The 15896-nt window shown below is 37.7% G+C and overlaps 1 pseudogene; it reads right to left on the reverse strand.

Annotated features, from left to right (window-relative positions):
* Window positions 1-1586: 1586 nt before the first annotated feature.
* LOC102011002 lies at window positions 1587-13064 on the reverse strand (annotated as a pseudogene).
* Window positions 13065-15896: the final 2832 nt, after the last annotated feature.

Raw genomic sequence — 15896 nt, forward strand, 5'->3', positions numbered from 1 at the left:
AACTATGGACTGAAACCTCTACACACTGTCAGACAAATAAACCTCTCCTCCTTTAACTTGTAGGTGTCAGGTATTTTGACTTAGCGATGAGAAGGTAACTAAAACAGCTTATAGTGCCTTTCATTAGTGCTTAATTCTTTAACTCACATATTTTTAGCCTTTCAGAAGTGGGTTTTAATGAATGTAAGTAATGCTCTACACTTCCAGTACTGCTCTCAGTCCATACCACATGCCTTACCATGCTAGGGTTTTGTTCACAGTCTTGTCCATGTTGTATGTCTGTCACAGTTCTCTCACTGACTAGCAGTTATTACGTCCTGGGATTACAGTGGCTTGTATAAACCTTGGCCTTATCTTCCTGGGACATACTTGACCCTATGCCAGCATTGTAACCCAGGAAATGTGATTAGATCTGATGTGCACATCCACCTGGCCTGGTCCTTGAAAAACTCCCATCTTTGCTCTTCTGTGTCCGTTCAGCTTGAGACAGAGGAAGCCCAAGAGAGTACATGACCTGCTCATAGTCAGGAGCACCCTTTTGGGGATGTACCTAAGGGAAGCAGAAGACTGCCCTGCCACATTTGGGCCACAAAACATGAGCTGCTCGTTTGTCTCAGCAGTTAGAGAAGCCATAGCTGACACAGCTGCCTAGCATTGTGCTTTGTTAGTTTTATAACAATTGACTTATTGGAAATATTTTCTAATTTAATTGTTTTATAGTCAAAGTATTTTGTATGTTTGATATCAATTCTTTCACTTTGCTAAAACTTTTCTGTGGTTTAAGTGGTACAGTATTCTTATAAATGTTTCATGAGAGCTCTAAAAGTATGTATTTTGTGTATTTCCTTAATCATATCTTTGTGAGCAAGTCTGTTAATTCTGCCACTTAACTGTGCTGTGACCTCAGTAACTTCGGGCTGCTTGATTACCCGAGGGATATTTGCTTAATTTCTTTCCACCTTAATTATACAACTGCTTATTTGTCTTTTTAATCCTCACACCCATAAAAGCAGAAAGTAGGGTGGAGGTTGCTAGCGGCTGGAGGGTGGAGGAAATGGGAAGATTGATCAAACAGAAATTTCCAGCTCTAACTAAGACAAACAAGTCCTGGGGAGCTGAGGCACATCATGGGTGGCAGTGGATGTGTCCCTTTGTGAAGGTCATTCTGCAAGAGCTCACGTGTGTCAAATCACCACCTGGAATATACGCAATGTTTAATGCCTCAAAATAAAAAAAATCTGGCTACTAAAAATAATACTCAGGTTAAATCTGGATTGAAAGACTTTGAGGTTAAATTGTTAGATTTATTTATTTATTTATTTACAAAAACCCGTAGGCATTTATTTATAGGTCTTAATATAGCAAAGTGTAAATGAAAATTGAGAGCATTGCTCATTAGGCTAGTGACTTTAAATTTAGCTTGAAGTAAAAAATGGGGTTTCTCTAGACAACATATTTGTATAAAATTCACCTTACCTTACCTTATGCTTTATGCTCTAAGAGAACATGTTATAACATTCAGTAAGAGGGCTCCTTTTATATTTCAATTGAAATGAACATGATAAGTAGAAATGAATAACTTTCTTTTATGCAGTAGCAAAAAGAGTCAACAAGCCTTTCAAGAAAGAAACTACTTCATTTCCTCCCAGCTTGGATTCACCAGAAAGACGATCCACAAATGATACTGGAACCTCACCAATAGTGTAATTCAGTTGCCTTCCTCGAACAATCATCTCCATCTGGAAGACGTAGCCTTTAGAAACACATTTTGCTATTAACTTCTGTAGAACTTTATTTTTTGGTACAATCTGAAGCTTCCTGTTAAATCAGATGCTTCTGGTCTCAGCAAAATCTGAGTTATAAAATTGGCCCCAGGGCTGATTATTTTTCTTTTCAAATCCCAGCCATATATACCTCCATTTCCTTTGTAGTGAGTTCCAGAGACAATATCAAAATTACCCTCCTTTTGCTTTCTAATGAATTCAGGAATAAACTTTGGATGGTGTGAGAGATCAGCATCCATAATAATTATATAGTTTCTTATGGTGTGCTTCATTCCATGAATATACGCAGTTCTAAGTCCCAGCTTTTTCTCCCGCGGTTTTAGAAGTATTATGTCTGATCCATAGATCTTTTCCAACTGTTCATCAGCATCCCTTGTTCCATCTGGGCTTCCATCACCTGTAATTATAATTTCATAGTTGAGTCCACTCTCGGAGAAGCTTTTCACCAGCAGCCAGACGATGAGGGCAGGTTCTCGCTCTGCTTGTAGATGTGTAAAAGCACCGAGCACTAGTCCTGTGGCGGGGGAGTGCCCCTCCAGCTCCCGTCGAGAGCCGGCCGGCGTTCCCAGATACATTTATTTTTGCGATTGTTTCATTTTCATAACATTATGAATGCTTCCTTTATAGGCCTATCCGTGTTTTTGTTTCAGAATCTATTTCATCTGATATTCTCATTGTCAGGTTGGTACATCTTTTCCCATTTCACTATTTTGAAGCTTTGTCATTCTGCCCCAGGTTCATACATTGTTTTTAAACAGCATATTCTAAGTTGTGTTTCTTTCCATCTGATCTGGGGACCTGTGCCTTTTAAATTCAACCTGTTTATACTTACTGCGTTTGCTGACATAGCTGAGTTTATTTTTGCCATCTTGTTTTGTAATCATCACATTATATCTGTGCTTTTATTTTCTTTCATGACTCCCATTACTCTTTAGTATAAATTATGTGAATAAGTGACACATACACTTTAGAATAACATCTAGCACATAGTGTGATATAAATATTCTTACTATGAATTCAGTTTTCTGTATTCCATTTTCCCCCTTTACTTGTTTAGTATTTATTTTATCATTTTTAGCGGTTACCCTTAATTTGCACCATAACAACATCTAAAACTGATCAGTGGATCTCTTCTACTGATAAGCAGAAGCTTCAATTATAATTTTCCACTACTGTTTCCCTGTTACTACTGTCTGTATTTAATGTTCTCTTTTTCAAATAAGTTCTACAAAATTAGCACTTTCTATGACATTTGATTTCAATTTATTTAATTATTTAGATTTGTCAAAACATAAACCAATTCCTCAAATACATTATTTCTGACATCTCACTCCTTTTGAAGGAATTCTATTTTTGTTTTGCTGGAGAACATTCATTAGTATTTTTTTAAGAGATGATCATTGACTAGCAAAATCCCTCTGTTTTCCAAATCTGAAAGTAACTTCATATCACTCTCATTTAGTTTTTGAGAAATCACAAGTGATCTATGGTACACGTGTAAACTTCCAGTATACATATTAGTGAAATTATCTCATACATATGATTGTACAGATAGCTTAAACTGACTGTAAAGTTGGCACTTTTTAAGCCACTGTGAAAAAAATTACACCTTATGACAGTTTCAGATTTTACAGAAAAACTGTGAAGCTAGTACAGAGTTCCCACATAGCTCCTCACCCAGTTTCCACCTTACATGGTAAGTATGCAACTTTTCTCAAATGTAACTAACACTGACATACTGGAACTCACTCAAGTACAAACTCTGGTCTGATCTTGGTTCTTACTTTAAGTTCTGTTGTGGTATCCTTAGCTTTTACACCTTCTTAGGCTCTTTTTGGCTGTCAAGGTTTCCCACACTTCAATGTTTTTTGCTGACTTTGAGTGTTTGAGGTGCAGCCAATTGGGTATTTGGTAAAATTTCCTACCATTAGGATCAGCTCTATATTCTTTCACTATTAGACTGACATTGTGGGTCTGGGGAGGAGGACAGGGAGATAGAGTGCCTGGTCTCACTTTTACCATTTCATATCAAAATGGCTTCTCCTGTGGACATTCCTCCTGAACACCGGCAGATGCAGCGCTGGCCAGGGTCGCCTGCTCTTTCCTTTCAAAGGAGTCAACATGCACAGCAGGGTTCAGGTCTAAAATGCAAGTTCCCCTCCCCCAGGGTAGGGTGTCTACATACTTTATTCAGCAATCTTCTGCATGAAGAATTTGCCTTTCCTCACACATTTCCAATTTACTTGACTTATTTTATAAACTCATTAAAATACTCATTTTTGTATTTAAATGTTTTTATGAGGTATTTATTTTATACAGCAATTTTTCATCCAGTATTATTTTGTTTTATCTGCTATAAACTGCTGGAATCATCTTTTGCTCAAAGTTTTCCAGATTTGGCCACTGGGTGCTCCTTCAGTTGGCTCCTACATTCTTTAGCATAACCCCATCACTGGGGGCTGTTTTTTGTTTGTTTGGTGTTTTACTTCTTTTAAATTTTTCTATTTTAGGGGCTGGGGATTTAGCTCAGCGGCAAAAGCGCCTGCCTGGCATGCGCAAGGTCATGAGTTCAGTTCCCGGTACCGAAGAAAAACCAAAAAAAAAAAAAAAAAAAAACAAATAAATTTTTCTATTTTAAAGAGAATTTTAAAAAACCAATAACAAAATAAAAACAATATGGACAAAAACAAAACAAAGCAAAAACAATAAAAATGATACAGAGTTTCAAAACAAATGACAGGAATTAACAGTGGTTGTTATATTACATATTGTTATCTTTGATGAAATTGCTCAGATTACCAGATGTAAGAATGCAAGATTGATCAAACAATTAAAGAGAATAAAAAATAATAAAACACATTAGAAATGATACAGAGCTTTACTAAACAAGGTGGTAGAAATTCAGCAAGTGCTGTTAGATTGCATATTGTTGTCTTCAAATTAGCTGTTTAGATTACCAGATATAAGCATGCAAAACTGGTCAAAAAAATTAAGCATTAAGTGTTCTTTTCAATAAACCATTAGACATCAGCAGTACAATTATCCCAGCTATCTATGTATGTATCTATCTATTTTTTCCTTCCTTCTTTCTTTCTTTTTCTCCTTCCTTGAGAATTAAAAGCTTAGTACCACAGTGATATATGTGTACACATGTTTATAGCAGCACAATTTGTCATAACTAAATATTGAAAGCAACCCTAATCCCCATCAACTGAGGAATGGATCAAAAAGATGTGGTATTTCTATACAATGGAGTGTTACTCAGCTATAAAAAAGGTAAACTCGAGGCTTTTATAGGTAAGTGGATGCAACTAGAGACCATACTCATAAGTGAAATAAGTCGGGCCCATATGTGTAAACATCATATTGCCTCCCTAGTGAAAGAAGCTGAAAGAGTAAATAAAACCCAAAACGTATAATAGATATGAAAAGGAAAGAAATTGCTCAAAAAAGAACAACTGCCTTTAGTTTTATAGACTCCACTGATGTCCAAAGTTTCTTTGGTCAGAACCTCTTTCCCTCACTCTCTTCATGAAATTGTTCCCTGCTTTGGGAATACAGTTAGACTGTTTTGTTATGTTCGCATTCATCTGGGGTTACTGTTACACTAACCAAATTTGTTTGTTCACATTTGCATACATTAAGGTTCTTTTTGTGTTGTAAAATGCAATGGTTTCAGAAAATGTGGAGGGTCATTTACCCATATTTATTTTTATTTGTATTTTTTTGGTGGTTTTTTTTTTTTTTTTTTTCTTTTTTTTGGGATCAAACTCATGACCTTGCGCTTGGCAGGCAGGCACTGTGCTGCTAAGCTAAATCCTCAGCCCCTACCCATATTTATAGTATGGAACAGAATAGTTCTCCTGTCCCAGCCAAAAAAATAAATATGAAATGAAACTATGCTTTACCTATTAAATCCTGAATCCCTGGCAACAACCAACTTTGTTCTTGTCTATATTTTGCCATCCTAGAAGGTCAAATAATTGAATCATACTGTGTAGCCTTTTCAGACTGGCTTCCCTCACTTAGCAATACAGACTTGCTGTTGTCTAAATATTTTCCCATCTCCCCCATGTTTATGTGTTGAAATCCTAATCTTCAACATGACAGCATTGGGAGATAGTGTTTTGGGGCAGTAATTAGGACATAGGATTGAGCCTGTATGAGTGGAGTTAGTGCCCTTATAAAATAGATGCAGAGAGCAACTCCACCTTTGCTGACAACTGTGAAAGGAAGTGAGCCCTCACCAATCACTTTATTTACCTTGATCTGGGTCTCTCCAGTCTCAGAACCATGAGATAGAAAGCTTCTATCTTGTATAAGCCACCCAGATAATGATATTTTCTATAGCAGCCCAAATAGGCTAAGATCATATGTAAGGTTCCTCCATATATATTCATGGCTTGGCAGCTAATTCTCTGTTATTGTTGAATATTATTCCATTGTTTGGATTTAGGACAGCTTTGTGATCCATCCACCTATTGGACACATCTTAGTTGTTTCCACTTTTTGTAATTATGGATGAAGGTACGATATATACCAGCACATGGGTCTTTGGATGGACCTAAGCTTTCAAATAAACCCTTAGGAGTCAAATTGGTGCACTGTATGATAAGGCTGTATTTGGCTTAATGCAGACATGCCAGTGACCTTACCAAGTGGCTAAGCCACTGTGCCTTGTGTCAGCTCTGTGGGCCTCTCTGTTCTTCCCAGGAATAGGTGTCATCCGTTTTTTTCTTTTGCCTTTTGCCATTACAATACAGATATGTGAAGATCTCACCATTTTTTAAAATTTGAAATACCTTAAAAACATACAATGTTGAAAATGTTTTTATATTTTTACTTGTCATCTGTACATTGTCTTTGATAAGATGTTTAATAAGACCTTTCTCTATTTTTATGTTTTCTCATTTGTCAAGTTTAAAAATTCCTTTGTCCATTTTGAATCAAAATTATTCATCAGATAAGTACTTTGAAAATTCTTTTTGTAGGCTGTGGCTATTCTTTTTACTATATTAATAGTGTCTTTTGCAGAACAAGTACTTTAAATATTAATACAATAAAATTTTAATCCATAAACATAGAAAATTATTTCATTGACTTAGATCTTATTTGATGTCTTTCATTAAACTTTTATGGTTTTCTATATGTCAATCATATACGTACTTTATACTTTGATAGTATAGTAAATATTTTTTCTCAATTTCAAACTCTCATTGCTTATTGCTAGTGTATGGGAAAGCAATTTGTTTTTGTATATGCATTTGGTAACTTATTATGTTACTATATTTACTTACCAGTTCAGGACTTTTTGGTTCTTGCTACTGTTGTTACTGTTGCTTATGACTATGTATTTTTGGGATTTTCTATGTAGATAAATTGTTGCCTGTGAGCAAAGTTACTATTACTCCTTTCCTCTTTCCCTTCTGTATGCCTTTCATTTAACTTTCTTGCCTTGCTGCAATAGCTAAGATTTTTGCTATGATGCTGAGTAGGGGAAAAGCATCTCATTTTTCACCATTTGCCCCTCCTCTATCGAGAATTAATTCTAAGGTGATAGTTACTTTCATTAGTAGTCCTGAGACAACTAGCACTTAAGCATTAAGTGTTCCTTTCAGTAAACCATTGTTTTTAATGAGATATCTGCTCTAAGCTTTATCATCCCTTTCCAAGAGATAGTCCTTTTTTCTTGTTTCTCTTAAAATTTATTTTTGATATATTTTTGATATTTTTTTAGTTTGATATATTTTTGATATTTTTTTACAGATCTTAATACAAAAATGAAACACTTCTTCAGTGCATAAGTAACTCCAAATTCACAGCAAAGGGGCTGGGGATTTAGCTCAGCAGTTCAGTGCCTGCCTGGCAAATTTATTTATTTTATGGGAAAAAATTTATTTTTGATATTTGGAAGCTTTCCTGCAAAGCATCCGGGTGTGCATTCCCTTTATCACTGTTTACCAATGGATGCACTTTGTGCATCAGAAGAAACAGCGTATCTTTCATTTGAACAATTGTCTTTAAATCTCATCTTTATTATTTTCTCCCCCAGTTCTTTCTATGCTGGCCATCTCAAATTCACATTTAATGCGTGTTTGACATTTTTATTCATCCTTCGTGCCTTCAAATGTCACTTTTATATTTTAGTACCTTACGTCTGTTCATTCTGCATGATTGTTTTGAATTTAATGTTTTTCTGATTTTCTCATGGGTTCTGATAGGGCAAGAGAGACTCCATTTCTGTTTTTAACTCCATGTTAAGAGAAACCACTTAGTGTTCACTTAGGCTGTACTGACCCCCACTCTTCACTCCCTCCCCGGGTTAGTTTTAGTTATCAGCCCGTTCAGAGGAGAGCAAAGTCTTAAAATGAGAACAGAGTAAACAGGAGTTTTGTGTCTTTGCTATGAATTTGGTTTTTTTGGGGGTTTTTTTTTTCCAGTACTGGGAACCAAACTCACGACCTTGTGCTTGCCAGGCAGGCTCTGAACCACTGAGCTAAATCCCCAGCCCCCTTTGCTGTGAATTTGTAGGAGCTACTTATGCACTGAAGAAGTGTTTCATTTTTGTATTAAAATCTGTAATAATTAACTCATTTTTAGATATGCCTTGATTTTGCTTCTAGGGGCTACTGTGTAGAAATTTTGTATGTAGTAACATTTATCAGTACATTACAGTGTACGTGTTCTATAACATAGTTAAAATATTTCTCCTTATGAATTTATAAAATTACTCATATAATCTTTCCTATTGAATAAACAGTCTTTTATCCCAATCATTTTGGACTCTCCCATATGAAAGATTAAAATTTATCTTATTTTTTGTTCTATTTCTGAGCTTTTTTTGCTGCATCACTGACCTGTTTTTCCCTGTGCCAATATCACTGTATTTTATTGTTAGTCTAGTGATATGTTTTCATAGTTGAAACATAGTATTCATACACTATGTAGTATCAGTAGTTCCCAAACATATAAACGTGATCTCAATTGATGTTAGTGAGTTGAAATTATATTGATATATTGCAGTGTGATCCTACATTGGTATATTAGAGATCATAGTAGAACTACACAGTGAAAGCCTGAGAAGTGTTCCTGTCCTTTGATTCCTGAATAACAACACTCAGATATAGGAGTGTCTTCATTACTTTTCTCTCGTTGCTGAGACAAAATACCCAGTGCCCAAAATGAAGGAAGGAAAGGTCTATTTAGCTTACTTGACTGGCTCCAAGGCAGAGTGGCACATGGCAGAGGGCAACAGTTCACAGCAGTGAAACAGCAAAGCAACAAGAGCAAAAGGGGAGTGGCAGAGAAGAGCAAGCTTCTTCGCTCCCTTATATTGTAAGCAGGCTACCCCCACCCAAGGGGCATGTAGCACTCACGTCGTCTCCGTGCCCTCCTCTTGCACAGGCTCATGATGAATACAGAGTAAGCATCCTGGCTCCCTGCTGAGACACATAGTTAACCTTCTCAAATTGACACAATAAATAACATCCCAGAAGGTTAAGGGCATGTCCTTCTTACCCCAAAATGCAGAACTTCTGAGTCACTTAGGCAAACATCTAGACTCCCCAAGTTGACACAATGTATCAACTGTAACAAGGAGACATAATTCAAACAGATGAGTATTTATATCTGTGAACACATATGTACTCTGCTGCATTACTTATTGCGGACAAAAATTGTTAGGAGCCTAAATGGCCACTAAGAAGGAAATCAGTAGCTAATCTTGGAAAATGATCTAACTGGAATAAAATCTCTGAGGTATGATCAAAACAGACCATGAATATTTAAATTTAAAAAATAAATTTATTACAGTAAAAGACACATTGTCATTAATTCCTATCAAAATACTTCCCCTCACTTGAAATGTGCTTTTCCTGTTGTTCTTGACATTTTCCGAAACGGCTCTGGAAGTCCTCTTTTGTGAGTGTCTTTTGTTGTGGTGCCTTGGCTGCCTTAATGCCCTCAGTCAATTCAAAACGTTTACCTTTCATGGTCATTTTGACTTGGAGAAAGAACCAGCACTCGTGGTGCCAGATCAGGTGAATAAGGCGGATAAGGACTCACCAGAGTGTTTTTATTTGACAGAAACCACTTTACAGAATGATGTGTGACACAGAGTATTGTCCTGATGGAGGATGAACCCTTTGCCCATTTCTCAGACCCCTTTCCACACACATCATTTCTTACATGTTCTAATAAGCTCTTATCACATTTAGAGTCCATCATTGTACTTCTGGCTACAAACTCACGTCACATAAGGCCAAAAAGATTTTAAAAAAATCCACAATCAACATCACCTTGATATTGGATCTCGATGGATGTGCTTTTTTCTCAGGAGACAGTGATTTCCATGGAGAACGCTAAGCCTTTGGTCTCAGCATGGTAACTGTAATCCCAAGTTTCAACTCCCATGACACTTCTTAAAGAGTTGAAATCTGCAGCGACACAATGGCACAACTCCAGTGAAGTTGACATGATTTCATTTTAACGCATTGTTCTGGACCATGATTTGTAGCTCACTTTTAAACACAGCATCTCACAACCGACAGCACCAAACAAACTGAAACATGTAACACACTGTTACTGACGTCTGACATGCCACTTCTCACACTGAAGACCCTGCCTTTCCATTGGATGGGGCTTCGCAACAGCTTGTGTCATATGTTTTGATCACACCTTGTATACATTAAAATAATAATTACAAAACTATGTAGCATCCCAGAAAAAAAAATAGTACAGGTGTAATTAATCAACAAAAGGAAAATAAGACACTATAATAATGTGTATATAGAAAACACTTATCCGGGTAGGTATTTAACAGTGATTAATTTTAGTTCCTTTTTAAAAAATGACATCAGAAGCAAAATTTTAAACTTTTAAACAATGTGTATTAAACGATGTGCAAACAACGTCCATGCAATGAACTTAAGTAACTTTTATTTAGTAGCTTTCTAAGAGTTAATATTTTATCACATACCCATTATACATTATTGTCACTATTCTTCAGCCATGTGCCTGAAGCATTCAAAAGAAGAATGTTAATAATGTACCAATTATTTTCCTAAGCAATGGTTAATTCGGAGATTGCTACAGGAGAAGGACATTAAAATCTGAGCTATTTAAAGCCACCATTTAGAGCAGTCCTGTTGCCAAGCAGTTATAGAAATTGCACCACTATTACACAAATGTGAAGAAGGAGAAGGAAAAGAAAAGGGGGAGGGAAGGCTCACACCTCTCCTAGCTTCAGGTCTGTCTTTCCTCCACATTGGGTGAAAACATTTGTCCTGTGCACCTCACAGGATTGTTCCAAGACTCCGAAAACAGAGAGAGAAAGAGAGAGAGAGAGAAAACATAAGTGCAAGTTATTGTTAATAACTGCTAAGGTAGTAATTAATGTCATTTGCCTAAACATGCAGAGTTGCACCTGCCTTGGGGAAAGAATGCTACCACCCCCAAGCCCTGAACATGTTGAGGCTGCTAATATCTTGGTTTAAAGAGAGGCCAATTCTGTCCGGCTCCAGCTTTGCAAGTGCTGGGTTTTTTCTCCTCTTTTGGAAGAGCAGCGCTTCACAGATCTTGACCTCAGCACAGAGTGAATGAAAAACTGCAAGCTGACATTGACTTTGAAATATCTGACAGGACACAGGGCTGAAAGCATCTATCAATAATTCATTTCAGGTTACAGGGCAGAACGGGATCCCTGCTGGTTTTAAAGCCATTAATTGGTTGTTAGACTCCATTAAGTCACTACGGATGTGGAAAGCATGTCTGAAGTTTTAAAAGACACAGATAATAAAGGCAGCTTTTTTTCTCACACAACTGGGGTGACTTCTTTGCCAGTGGGAGAAAAGCCAGGTCAAAAAGGGCTGAAAACGGAGAGATGACATTTGTTTTTCTTTGGTCTTTGTCTCTAGGAGCCAAAAAGAATGGCAAGCGGTTCCCAAGCCTTTGCTCTCTCTCCCAAACGGAACACAATCTTTATCTTGAAAGTTCGTTGCCTGCTGTGTGCAGATATTTTATTAAGAACATATATTTTAAAGATAAAAAAGGGATATGTAGGGTCAACATCAATTGTTGAAAATTAATTTGTTTGCTTAAAACCACCTATTTGTTAAATATCAAGGTAGAGTCATTAAGCAAAATCAAGGACAGGTTATTGTAGCCATTTGACACTAAAAGCCAAAGCCACAGCAGAGGCTGGGGGCCCTGCAGGGACACGGGTGGGGAGGGAAACAGGGACAGCACAGGGCAGAGGGCAGTGGCAAGGGTGGGGTTTAAAACTTTGACAACGCATACTGAAGTTATTTGGTCATTCTGTGCATTTGTTTTTGACCAAGTCAGAATGTCATAAGCTGGCGTTTTGTCCTGCTTTCAAGTATTGGCCGTCAGTGAATGATATCTTCCATCTGGGCACCGGGGCACTTGTGTTAAAAGGAAAGAATTCTATGAGAAATCCTGAAAGAAGACTTTCCCAGTTTAAAATGTTTCTCAGTCTGTCTTCCGTCTTTCCCACATAACCACGAGTGAACCATGCAAACCAGCATTTCATACAAGGTTGTGGAATAGCAGGGGGTCACTGCTGCACATTGATCAGGAGAGCTTTTCTGATTGGAAAAATGAGCCAATTTTTGAGCCCTTTCAGGAGCAGCACATCCTCAGGAAAACTCAGGCGGTGGGGTGGAATCAATACTTGTGTTTCAATTTCTTAGATGCAAAAAATCAGACCCAGAAAGTCCAACTGAACCTCAAGGCAAAACAGACAGAAACACGTACACAATTTTGGAGCGGTTTTATCATGATGGCACTCCAGGGTTTCATTCTGTGAGGTCTTCTCCTGGTCCTCATGTTAAGGATATTAGCATGATGATCACAAAGTCCGCTGAGCCTATGCAATGCTTTCCTGAGTCAAATAACAGTAATCAAACATTAGGAGGGAACCCACTCTTGTTGATAAAGAGTGAACTAAAACCTTCCAGGCTTTTCCTCTTCTCAATTCAACTTAGGAGTGGTGCACATTTCTTCTTTCTTTTCCAAGACTGTGGCTAGGAAGAGGGACACGACTGTTAATTCTTTAAGTGGACATATAAATGGCCATCTTTAAAAACACCACCATACCTTCCAGTGTGCACGTGTCAGCAGTGTGCGAGGGCAGGGTCCCTGTCAGCAGCAGAAGCACTTGTCAGGAGCACTAGCCCGCACCATGCCATCACGCACCTACTGCTCACCGCCGCTGATCACTCTCTGGAGCAGGATGGGACTCAGGAACGGCAGCAGGGTCATGGTAGTGTTGCTGGGGTTCTTCTGACCCTGTGATTCTAGTTTTGCTGCCGCCGCTGCAGGACCTATGGTTCAAGTGACTTGAGAACTATGAAAACGTTCGCTGCGTCCTTCCATCTAAGAGATGAAGCGCATGAGCAGCCAATCACTGTGTTTACTTTACTTCTGCACTGTCATGGTTGTTTGTGTCAGGAAGGCACCAAATTCAAAGAGTTCTTAAATATATAGAACTTACCTGAATAACTGAGTTCTTGTCTATTCCTCTCAGTATGCGGTACTTGAGAAGGGGGTTTACTGTTGAATGCAATGGCTTTTAGAACATACTTTATATTGCTTCTTTTTTCACACTCGCCAGCTCCCAAATTATTATTTTAACCACAATTGTGAGTATAGAAATGGGTACCTGAACATGCAGCTAAAATAAAAGGATCCTTGACTTAGTACTTCAGCGACAAAACCCCAAGGACCGCCCCCGCCCAGGTCTGTCTTTTGTCTGTATGTTCTGTCTGTCTGGTCTCCTGAGCCTTCCTTACTTTGCAAGGCATAGTAGTCCCATCCCTGCTACTGTATTTAAAGGTCTCTTGTCTCTATGCACGTGTGTGAGTGTTTGTGTGTGTGTGTGTGTAAATTCCATTTTCCAAATTATCAACACTCTGCAAGAGAAAAACTTTGAACTTTATGGAACTATATGTCACATTATTAATGAGTTTTGTTTTGTTTTAAGATGAAGGTCTCACTATGCTACCCAGACTGGCCTGGACCCCCTGGGCTCGCGCGATCTTCCTGTTGCAGCCTCCACAGTAGCTGGGACTACAGATGCACACCGTCACACCCGGCACTATAACCACTTTCTATGTGTGAAATAACAGTCAAAACATGTCAGCCTTTGTATCTGTCTTCAAGAACAATGCAAGACAGAAAGCAATGTTGGGTCTGTTCTACCTATGACTGTGGTTTAGACTTTCTCTGGAGGAAAGGGTGGAGCCGGGTGAGCAAGGCATGGAAACCGAGGGGGGTTGAGAAGACAGGGACTCACTGCTCTCTGTGGAAAAAGAATGACCAGAATGTGAGGCAATCTCCCCACACTGAGGTCTGGCTTTGCAGTGGGCACTTTCAGCACAATGTTCCCACCCAACTGTCCTTCCCCTACCAAAAACTACAATGTTACACCAAAAGAGCAAGCCATAACTATTAACTAGGCCAAGCACGAAATTAGGTTAAAATGGACATTGCCCAAGTAGAGTACAAGGGTCCACTCTCCCTTGTGTGAATGCTTTGGCCAGGATCCACTGGCTCCACTGGATGTCTGATGCCAAGGAGGCTCTGAACCAGCTGGAAACTGGCCAGGGGCCGTTTGACACCGCCAAGTCTCTGCACGGGCCTTGGGCACCAGCTCCCAGCTCTGATATGACAGAATTGGGCAATGGAAGCAGGTCAGGTGAAAAGAAAAGTTTCCTGATTGGAAGAAAAGATTTTTTTTTTTTCAGAATCAGGAAGTTTTATGCAGCAGAAATGTTTATAATTTTCTTTTCCATCTTAAAGAACTAAGTGGAAGAGAACTGAGCTGGAAATCAAGAAGATACTTTCCGGTGCTCCAAAATGAACAGAGAGGCCAAGGAGCCAACTCTGAATGCATGGGTGTTGTGACTGCATCACGTTAGCAGACGGCATACTGAGCCAATGAAACTTAAACTTCCACTGTGTATATTTAAAAGCATCATAGAGTGAAAAAAAAAATGATAATTTTGCAAACTAATTGTATAATCCAGCTAATAACTCTATTTACTGCTATCTTCTTTCAGGAAAAACTATAATTCCAATGCTGATAATTCTAGCATGTGTATTGCTTTATTGTTGAAGTTTAATATAAACATTTGTCTATACCCTACTGTGAATTTTTCAGAATTTCCTTATAAAGAGTTTTAAGTACCAAATTGATCTAAAGTATCAGTCTCAGATACTTTAAGAATAAACTTGAGGCCTTTATATGTAAATGGATGCAACTAAAGACCATACTCATAAGTGAAATAAATCAGCCCTGAATGTATAAACATTGTATTGTCTCCCTAATATAAGGAACTGAAAGAGTAAATAAGATCCAAAAGGTACAATAGATATTGTAAAGGGAAAGAAACTGCTCAAAAGAAAAGAACAACTTGGTGGGGTAAAGGAGAAAAGAAGGAAGGAATATATATATTCCTTACATTATATATCCCTATATATTATATATATATATCATAGCTAAGATAATTATACTACTAATTTCTATTAGTTCATTGAAAGGAACAGTTAGTGCTTATATTGTTTGATCAATTTGGCATGTCTATATCTTGTAATCTAAGCAACTACTTTGAAGATAAAATATGCAATATAGTAACCATTATTAATTTCCTATCATCTTATTTTGAAATTCTGTACCATTTTTATTGTTTGTTTATCTCTCTTTAAAATAAGAAATAGTGCTTTATTCTTTGCTGACACCTGGTTCGGGATGATTTATGTTTCATTTCTTGCAAAAGAAAGTTTACTGGGTTATTAATTTCAACTCACATGTTTATCAAGTTATGTCATGATACAGACAACAAATTCTGTTTTGAAAATATAATGAATTGATAAACATATTAGTTTCATCAGTAAAATGTTGTAGAGATAACATTTGAATATATCACATCCTGTTCGTGGGCTCCATATGTGCGTCAGTTCTTTGTGCATCCCTCTTCCGCGCACACACCCACAGCCACATGACATATGCTATACATGTACACAGCCTGCTCCTGTCAGGTCATCTGTACACTGTACTGAAGCCTGCTCGTTTTTTACTTTAGACATATAAGC

This window comes from Chinchilla lanigera, unplaced genomic scaffold (assembly GCF_000276665.1).
Source record: "Chinchilla lanigera isolate Chin_1 unplaced genomic scaffold, ChiLan1.0 scaffold00015, whole genome shotgun sequence".
NCBI classification, from domain to species: Eukaryota; Metazoa; Chordata; class Mammalia; order Rodentia; family Chinchillidae; genus Chinchilla; species Chinchilla lanigera.